This window comes from Kryptolebias marmoratus, linkage group LG2 (assembly GCF_001649575.2).
Source record: "Kryptolebias marmoratus isolate JLee-2015 linkage group LG2, ASM164957v2, whole genome shotgun sequence".
Lineage (NCBI taxonomy): Eukaryota > Metazoa > Chordata > Actinopteri > Cyprinodontiformes > Rivulidae > Kryptolebias > Kryptolebias marmoratus.
The window spans coordinates 3,375,955-3,385,204 of record NC_051431.1 but is presented as its reverse complement, the minus strand read 5'-3'; the positions used below and the strand labels follow the sequence as shown (position 1 = coordinate 3,385,204).

General features: G+C 41.0%; 1 long non-coding RNA gene across 1 annotated transcript; it reads right to left on the bottom strand.

Moving 5' to 3' along the window:
- Window positions 1-291: 291 nt before the first annotated feature.
- Window positions 292-8,270, bottom strand: LOC119616722. The gene is made up of 4 exons (XR_005232713.1): window positions 8,063-8,270; window positions 7,891-7,980; window positions 1,764-1,858; window positions 292-385 (listed from the first exon to the last, which is right to left on the bottom strand). It is a non-coding gene; the product is annotated as an uncharacterized LOC119616722 (long non-coding RNA).
- Between the last annotated feature and the right edge of the window lie 980 nt (window positions 8,271-9,250).

The following is a 9,250-nucleotide window of genomic DNA, read 5'->3' as shown; positions in this document are numbered from 1 at the left end:
AATCCTTAAACTCACACTACCAGGATAAAAGATATTTATGGCAAACTATAAAATAAAACATGAAAAAGGCTTTCCTGAACTACATCAAATGGTGCAGTTTGAGAGAGTTCACTGCAGTAGTTTTTACAAATATACTGATAAGAAATGCTTAAATGTGGGTACACAGTCAATGTAAACAAAGCATTCGGCTAAATCTGCCGAAAAACATCACTTACTGATCTACATTAGGCTGGCTGTAGTCTGGGTAAAGTATTCAGATACCTACCAAGAAAAATCTGAGCTTAAATACGTACCAATATGTCAGAATTGTTGGATTTCTTGATCCCAAACAAACTCTTCCAGGATGTTGCCACTGTTCATCCATTTTCCGTCACTTCGGCTATTTCTGTAGGTAAACAAATGGATGTGGTATGTTGGCAGGGACTAAATTAGGAACTCATTTACCATCAAAAAAGTGTAGATTTTGATTCCAACTTCAAAACGTTTTTGACCCATCTTTGCGACACAGCAATAAGTACCAATAAAAGAACTTTTAGAAACACACTGACAACCTTTCCATCAAAGTGGGTTGATTTGTCATATGGGCTCAAACCATTATGTTTGAGTTTTTAAATACAAAACCAAAGAAATCTGTGGTGAATCTGTAAATACAGAAATCTGTTTCAGAAATCCGCTGAGAGGTAGTCACAGACAGACAAGGGAATCCCAAAACCATAACCCCAATAATCCACCTCACCCATACACAGAGTGCATACATAGATTTATGCATAGAAATACATGCGAATCCACAAGTACACAAACATCTTCCAGCTGGTGTTGTCAATAAGGACGCCATCCATCATGCTGCCTTGGTTTTAGACATGGGCATGAAGCTGTCAGCGTGCATTCCTCTCTGCAGATTTTTAAGATCACATTTGTCAGCGTGAAGTTGAGCGCATGCCCAAAATGTTTGAATGTTTAAACTTATCTCGTTGCGGCCTCTGGAAATGACTGGCATTCCCACAGGTGCTAAAATAATCCACAAACAAAGCTCTTTGGTAACGTCGGAGGCCTCGAGTGGTAATCTCCAGAGCGGTTTTCAGCGTGCCATTGTGCTTGTTTGTTTTTTAGGGATTTTGGCAGAGATAAAAAGGCTGGCATTTAACAGAAAATGACAGGGTGTGATAGCGTGACGGATGCTTTGATTTGTCTATTTTTTCCGGTTGCTTGCTGAGTTTATTTAAATCCTGAACTCTAATGGGCTGCTGGAAAAACCGTACGGCAGACGTAAAGTGGAGATTCTGATGTCTTCATAACCATCTCTGGGTTGCTGTTTTTTTTTTTTTTTTTTGACTCCTGCAATCTCGCCCAGCTTTGCCCACCTTCTTGTTTTTCTCCCCCTCAAGCCAGAGAGACAACCAAGATCCGTGAACAATCTGCTCCATCCCGCGGGCCTCTCATCCCTCTCGGCTTCATAAATCTGGGCTCTCCTGGGATGGTTGGGCAGACAGTACCAGTGGGAGTCAGATAGAGCTGTCTGCAGAGGCTCCTGTTTCAAATTACCTTCACCAGACAGAAGAACATTTGACCTCAGAGCTGGATTAATGCAGGATTTCTGTGTTTGGTTTGGAACCGTACGGTAGACGGAAATAATACCGATGCAGCCGGTGTCTCTGCGCTTGTGGTCTCCTGATCAGAGCGCTGGAAAGAGGTTTACAGCCCCGTTAAAGGCAAATAAAAACTTCTCTCTAAAGAGGCATATATTTAATGGGATGTACACTCACACAGTTAATGTCACAGCCCAGCATGGGTTGGCCGAACTTCCTCCTCCAGTTTGTCTCGTCGCTCCGATGAATTAAGATCTCGTCCGAGTGGTGAACTTGAAATGAAACAGAATATGACTGATTGAGGAAATTCACATGTTTATTTGTATATTTACAAACATTTAGTGTCATCAAACACATCAATAAAAGACTGGACTTCGCAGTAAAACACGGTAGAATTTTCCCGTAAAAATACGATGACAACGTGTGACACGGTACGGTAAAAACTTTATGAAACTGTAAATTTCACATCGAAGAAACTGATCTTTGTTTACAGTAAATTATTATGAAAAACATATAATAACTGTAAATTTGTTTACATAAACAACCAAACAGAAGTCATGCAGTAAAAATAAACACTGTACAACTAAAACATCGGACGGTGTTCTATTTAAAACCTAAAAATTACAGTAAATTAAAGACACTGGTGCAGTAAAACTCTTTAGTTTATGGTAAAATAACGGCAGCTGCTTGAAATTTTACCATAGAAACTACAAAACCTATGTATGACAATGCAGTAAAATTGTGAAATTTACTGTAAAACACAGAAAACAGTGGTGGACAGAATTTCACTGTAAAATACAGTGACAATGTATGACACAGAACATTATATATATTTTTTTTTTTTTACTGTAATTTTCACAGCTGAGAATTCCTCTTTGTTTACAGATAATTATATTAAAAATATACAATATAAATCTGTTTATGGTAAACAAACTTTGAAAATAAAGAAATACAGTAAATCCATTAAGGGTCCAGTAAAAATAAACACAATACAACTGGAAAATGTCTTTTAAAACGTCAAACAGCTGCCGTTGCCAGGATTTCACCCTAAAAACTGCAATGGCAGCAGAGTGGAAAAGGTTAATGGTAGCTGTGGTGGCCATCTTGAATCCAGATGTACATAATCTACTACACAATGATATATACATAACAAGACTGAAATGAAACAGGAACATTTTTGAAAGGCGTCCACCGGTTCATGAGACATTCTGCTAACAGACAAAGACAGAAAACTCACATTAATCGTAATTTGGGCAGATTTATGAGCCGATCAGACAAACTGAGGATGAGGATGATTGTGTAAAATGTCCTGATTGTGGGAGGTAATGGAAAACTGAGCAGCCGGGTCGAATTGCCTGAAAGAACGGTGGATCTGCGATTCAACAAAGAGCCTCCCGACGGCTCAAGATCTGCGCAGTTTTTGCTCAGGAGAAAACACCAACTGCTGCTACAGGTGTATATCTGCCCAACCTCCTGAAATGGTTTGAAGATGACTAACGACTCTTCCCAGGTGTTCGGGGCGGATCTGCTTGCGGGGTCAGGGCAGCAGAGGAGCGTGGCTAACACGACCCCGACCTGAGGGAGAATCAGTTTCTCCATCGTGACCGTCTCCTTTTGGGGGCCATGTCACCTCTGTTACAACGTCGTAAAATGCTCTGCTATCCCTCAGATGATGTCTCAGTTAAGGCACCATTTCATTACATCTATAGATAGGAAACTTTTGACATGGGGCCAAACAGTCACTAGTGTTCAGTCCCTCCAGGATTTCGCGGGCATTTTTTTGTGATTGTTGCGGCTAAAATGCCTGATTTCAAGGGCCATTTTCCTAAAAGTAGCGATTTTTTTTTTTACTAAAATCAATAAAAAACCATAACTTTTAATATAAAAACCAAAAATACTTCCTAGTTTTGTAAGATAATTCCCAACAAACATTGACATTCTCAAAAGGTGCTTTATTTGAGAACTTTGAGAGCTTCTAAACTGACATTCATGACCATTTCTGGATTGTCCCTGGTCTGCAGCTCTCCTCACATGTTTTGCAGACACAAAGTGTTTGTCGATGCGTTTATGTTTCATGATTACACTGCAGTACGTGCAAAACAGCTGCAGCTGGGGAGGAAACTGGTTTACGACCACAGTGAAGTTAGTTTTAAGTTGGATATTCGCGCTCCACGGAGCTATTTGCGTCTAGCTCACGGCTGACCCGAAACAGGAACGCTGATGTCGGCCAGCCGTCCCTAAGTGTAGCGTTCCTGTTTCGGGTCAGCCGTGAGCTAGACGCCACTAACTCCGCGGAGTGCAAAAATCCAACATCCAACTCAAAACTAACTTCACTGCGGTGTTTTGCGCGGTCCTTTGCTGAAATCTTTGTGGGCAAATGTAAAGCGTTAGCGCAAATTTTGGCTTCGGTCGCTGCTCCTGCACGCTCCCGGCATTCTGATGTTAACAGGAAGTGACGTCATGTCTCTTCTTCCTGAGTTATTTGGGGTTATTTTGTATTTAAACATAAATATTGGGTTAAAGTTGCGGGAAAGTTGCGGTGTTTTGGGCAAAGTCGCAAAAAGTTGCGATTTCACGGGGTTTGCTTGATTTTGCGTTAATAGTTGCGATCGCAACATTGCGAAATCCTGTAGGGTCTGACTGTTTAGGAACTAAACCTATTAAACCAAATACTTCACACCTCTCATCAAAACCCACTGAAACAGTCATCGTAACGTACATTCAGAGTAATCGAAAGACGTAACTGGACCTAATAGTTGGAATACCTGTCAGTATATCTGTATGTACATAAAAATTTGAACTAGTTAAAATAGCTGAAAGTTATGATGACATGTAGATATCAGATTTTTATTATAAACTGAGACAGAATTCCTCACAACTATTTAAAACTTCATTTTTATTTCTTTCAAATGTATCTGCCGCCTTTGACAGCGTCTCTCATGCCTTTGTCTTCGACCATCTAACGCTAAACTAATGACGACGCTTCCTCTCTGACTCGTGGAGTACCTCAAGGACTGATACTTGGACCAGTCACCTGATGGAAAAATTCAGGTGTTTTACTACTGTTATGCTGCTTCTTTAGTCATATAAGTAAAACTGAAGTGTTGATTATTGCCCCGTAGAGGCCTGGAAAGTTGCAAAAGTATTATCAATCAATTTTTTTTTAATTAGTTCAGTGCCACAGCGTTCCAGAGACACTTTGCTTAAATCAAATATTCGACCAATGTGATTAAAACTTACTCATTTGTGAAGACAATGTCTAATATTGAGTGTAATGTTGGGAAATATAAAAATCATTGGAGGAGATCCAGATTTCATTGCTGTTCAAGCTATGTAAAGCTGTATTATCACCCAAATTAATCTCCCAGCTTTTAATCTTTGAGTCTTTTATTCATTTATTGAGTAAAACCAACACAACAAACCCAAAACAAGTTCCTGACGACTTCCTCCGGTCCTTCGGCTTTCTGTTCCTGTCTGAGAAAAGACTGGGTTTGGTTTTATTTTATTTCAAAATCCTCATTACTGTTCGTATAAAAACCATAAACAATTAGGCCTCGGCTTACATCCATAAACCATTAACTCTTTTAGGTGTTTAATTCTTGCTTTTCTTATTTATGAATGCATACTCCCAAGTAACCCCTTGTTGATCTTTTAACCCTTTAGATCTGGTGATTCTCTGGTTTAACACAAACAAAAAAAATGAAAACATCTAATTAGCACTCAAGTTTATTTATTCTTCTTACTGATTACCCTGTGGTTCCACACATATTTACACTAATGAAAGAATTGCCTGCTACTGAATGAACTCTTTGTGAGACGAGAGTTGTCAAAGTCGGAAAATTTAGGAGATAATGAGACGTTAGGGTTTTGGATGCATAGTGCAATCATTTAGCAGAGGAAATTAGCCGTGGTCCCGCCTAGAGAATCTTTTTTTTTCCCAAACATTTTGTAAAAGGATTATGAGTTTTTATTTTGGAGTGAGCTAATGGACTTTAATTATTTCACTGTTGAATCTGGATCTGTAGGTGCTGTGAAAACGGACGCAGTTTCTCCCAAACTAATTGTTTCAGTTCTGAGGAATTTGCTCAGACTACACGTTGCAAGAGGTAATCTCTTCTGTTCTAATCTGGCTTTTGGATATTAAACCCAGCCTGTATGGCCCCAGTCCCGTCACCTCTGACCCCCCCTGTAATCCGCCTCTCCCATCAGCTCATTAAAGTCGAGGACTTCACACCTCTCGCCACATTGGACCCAGCTGCGTCCCCGCGGTGCCCGGGCTGGGCCGGCGTGTCAGGAAAAGGCTGCAACAGGCCGGGGTCTCTGATCTCCACGGAGAGCGCCGTAAATCACAGCGCCGAGGTGAGACGGTCTGAAGCGCTCATTAAAGCAGCCGATAATAAACGTGGCGAGAATGAAAGGCTCTTTTTTTACCTGTCAGACCGGGCTGGTTAATGAGAGGAGTCTGTTAACGTTCAGCAAATGACGGATTGGGAGAAAAATGGCACATGAAGTGTTAGCGACCATTTAACAAAGGAGCAGAAGTCAGAAAGGTTTTCAGAGCGACAACAGGCGCCTCGGTGTTTCCTCCCTTCAACATATCATTAAACCACAAAACCTTCATCACACAGATATTAACTCATCAGGGACTTGATCAGCTTCTACTGATGATTACGTCTTAACTGAAATTTGGTAAATGGCTAATATTTAGGACATTTTATGAACAAAAAGCAAAAAAGAGACCAATTGCTAATCCAAATACAGTAGATCTTAGTGCTAATTGAGAAATTCTTAATTACACTTTGTCAAACTTGTGATCACAATTAGTTAAAGTACTAAAACATGAGGTCGTTTTTATTTAAAATTAGCCAAACAAACACTTTAATTACTCAGACCGATGAGCTGCAGGAAAGCTACGGTTGGCGAATGTTTGAGCATCATTCAGTCAGGATACCCGAGGAGCCCGCGGATCTGCTTTTAAACGTCTGAACGGAAAACCCAAAACGGACTCCTGTGGTTCGTTTGTGTTTCATGCTTTAGATTTGAACCTGTTTCCTGTATTTTCTTTGGTTCATGCTAATAATGAAAGCAAAAAGAAATGTTTTTGCCAGAGAAACCTTCAGTTTGTTAAATGTTTTCTGTGGCGAAACAAAATAAGCGGATGCAGATCGAGAAGAGAGCGCAGAAAAGGAGAAGCCCAGTCTTGACTGGATTAGGAGCCGGCCTGTTTTTCCTCTATATGTCAATGCACCCCCTCCAACAGGATAGATAGATAGTGACGGCCAGTTGGTTTTCATTACACCCCCATTCCAAAAAAAAAAGAACATTATCCCTCCTTTTCCCTACCCCCTCTCATCTGAACATGTTTATCCCTCTGAAGGAAAGGTACAAAATTGTTCCTGAAAGTGAAAAGAGTTGCCAGAGGGGACTTTTTTCAATGTATTTTTCTAATATCCTCTTCAGACTTGAAGTCTCCCCCTGCATGCCTTTTTGCTTTTAAGTAAAGCCCTGTCGTGTACCCCGTGGGGGCTGCGCTGGAATGCTGCTTCAATATAAGATCTGGACCTCTGCGTTCTCCGGGATGCATGCCGATGTGTGTCCACATGGGAGATTTCAGTCGGGAGATATGGGAACAAGGTGGAACCGGGCTTTGTTTGCTGCCCTCTGCGCATACCGCCGCTAAATTGAACAGCAGTGAAATAAGGCCCAGATGTGCGTTTTGCTGGCTCGGGCTTCGACTGTCCGCAAGCTTGGCGGAGGCCCCGTCACACGGCGCTAAAAGGTGGAGGGCTCGACTTTGATTGGCTTGTTATCTCTGTGACACGCTAAATGTTGGCGCAGTACATCCATAACCACAACCAGAACCTACCATAGAGTCTGGTCTACCATAGACTCACATCCACCATCGAGTCACATCTACCATAGAGTCACATCTATCATAGAGTCTGGTCTACCATGGACTCACATCTACCATAGAGTCACATCTACCATAGAGTCAGGTCTACCATAGACTCACATCTACTATAGAGTCAGGTCTACCATAGACTCACATGTACCATAGAGTCACATCTACCATAGAGTCTGGTCTACCATAGAGTCAGGTCTCCCATAGACTCACATCTACCATAGAGTCAGGTCTACCATAGACTCACATCCACCATAGACATTTAAAAGTGGATTATATGCTATTTTAAGTTGTGAGATGGTGTCTTTATGGACTTTTTCCGTTCTGCAGTTCACTCCGACTCGTTTAGCAGCTCGGGTCACATCCGTGAACGGTTGCTAACCACCACGTGCATCTTTTTACCTACGGAAACAGCCGAAGTGACTGAAGGTCGGCCAACAGAAGATCCGTTTGGGATGGAGAAGCTTGACTGGTACGTGTTGACGCTCAGATCTGTCGAACACAGAATGCAGATAAAAAGGCTGAAAGGTTAAAACTACCGGTCGGGAATAATGCTTTATGAGGCTCCGCTGACCTGCTCGATCCCAGATTTTCACTCATTTTACTCGTTCTTTGCTTCCTTTTTGCATTTCGCAGCAGATTCACTCCGAGTCAAACTGCTGCTCTTCATTCTCGGTGGCTGCTGTCCAACTTTCAGCTCCACGTCGTCAATAAACCCTTTTCCCATCGCGATAACCTTCCATCTGTCACGCAGCGATCTGATCCTTTTGATGTTCTTTTTTTAAAAAGCCCACGTTGGCTTTTTAAATTTCCTGATTTGTGTTGCGTGAGAACTGGGCACACATTCAGTCAAAACTTTTATTTATGGGAACCAGCCGGAACAAAAGACCCGGTCGAGATGGAACCAGGAAACTTTTTCCTTTTATACAATTAAAGAGGAACCGTTCAGATTTAATAAACGGTTTAATAATAAACTGGTTAATTTCCAGCATCCACCATCTTTGTAGGCGTTTTACAGTCGTTGGTGTTAAACCAGAAGGCAGAAAAAGGAGCCTGCAGATCTCCCAGATAGCATATCTGCGTCTTTAACCAGAACTGCTTTGTAAGGAGAGACTCTTTGTAACTCTTATCTGCTGCAGAGGCGGGGATAAAGAGCAAAAAAAGCTCCTGGGACGAGAACCAGGATGACTCAAACGATACGCAGACAAGAAATCTCTTCACTAATTGGTTCAGTCGAAGAAGAGAGGCCTCCAGACATCAGCAGTTCGCTCTGAAAACAGCCTGACGATCAGTATTTAAACACTCAGGCTTTTTATTTTTTAATCTGATTATATTTTCTTCCATGCAGTTTTTGGACTCGATATTTTAACCTTTTATGCATCCAAACACTCAGCTCGGTTGGGAACATCGAGCTATGATGAACTTTTAAAAACATTTGTTTTTATTTAAAATGAAATTCCCCAAAAGAAATACATACAGATCTCTTCAGTTCCTTCAAAATTTTTGTCTTATTTTGCCCCCATTAATCAGTCCCTCCAGGATTTGTGATTGTTGCAGGCTTAAAATGCCTGATTTCGAGGGGCATTATCCTAAAAGTTGGGATGAAAAGTTGTGATTTTTTTTTTACTAAAATCAATAAAAAACCATAACTTTTAATATATAAACCAAAAATACTCCCTAGTTTTGTAAGATAATCACCAACAAACATTGACATTCTCAAAAGGTGCTTTATTTGAGAACTTTGATAGCTTCTAAACTGACA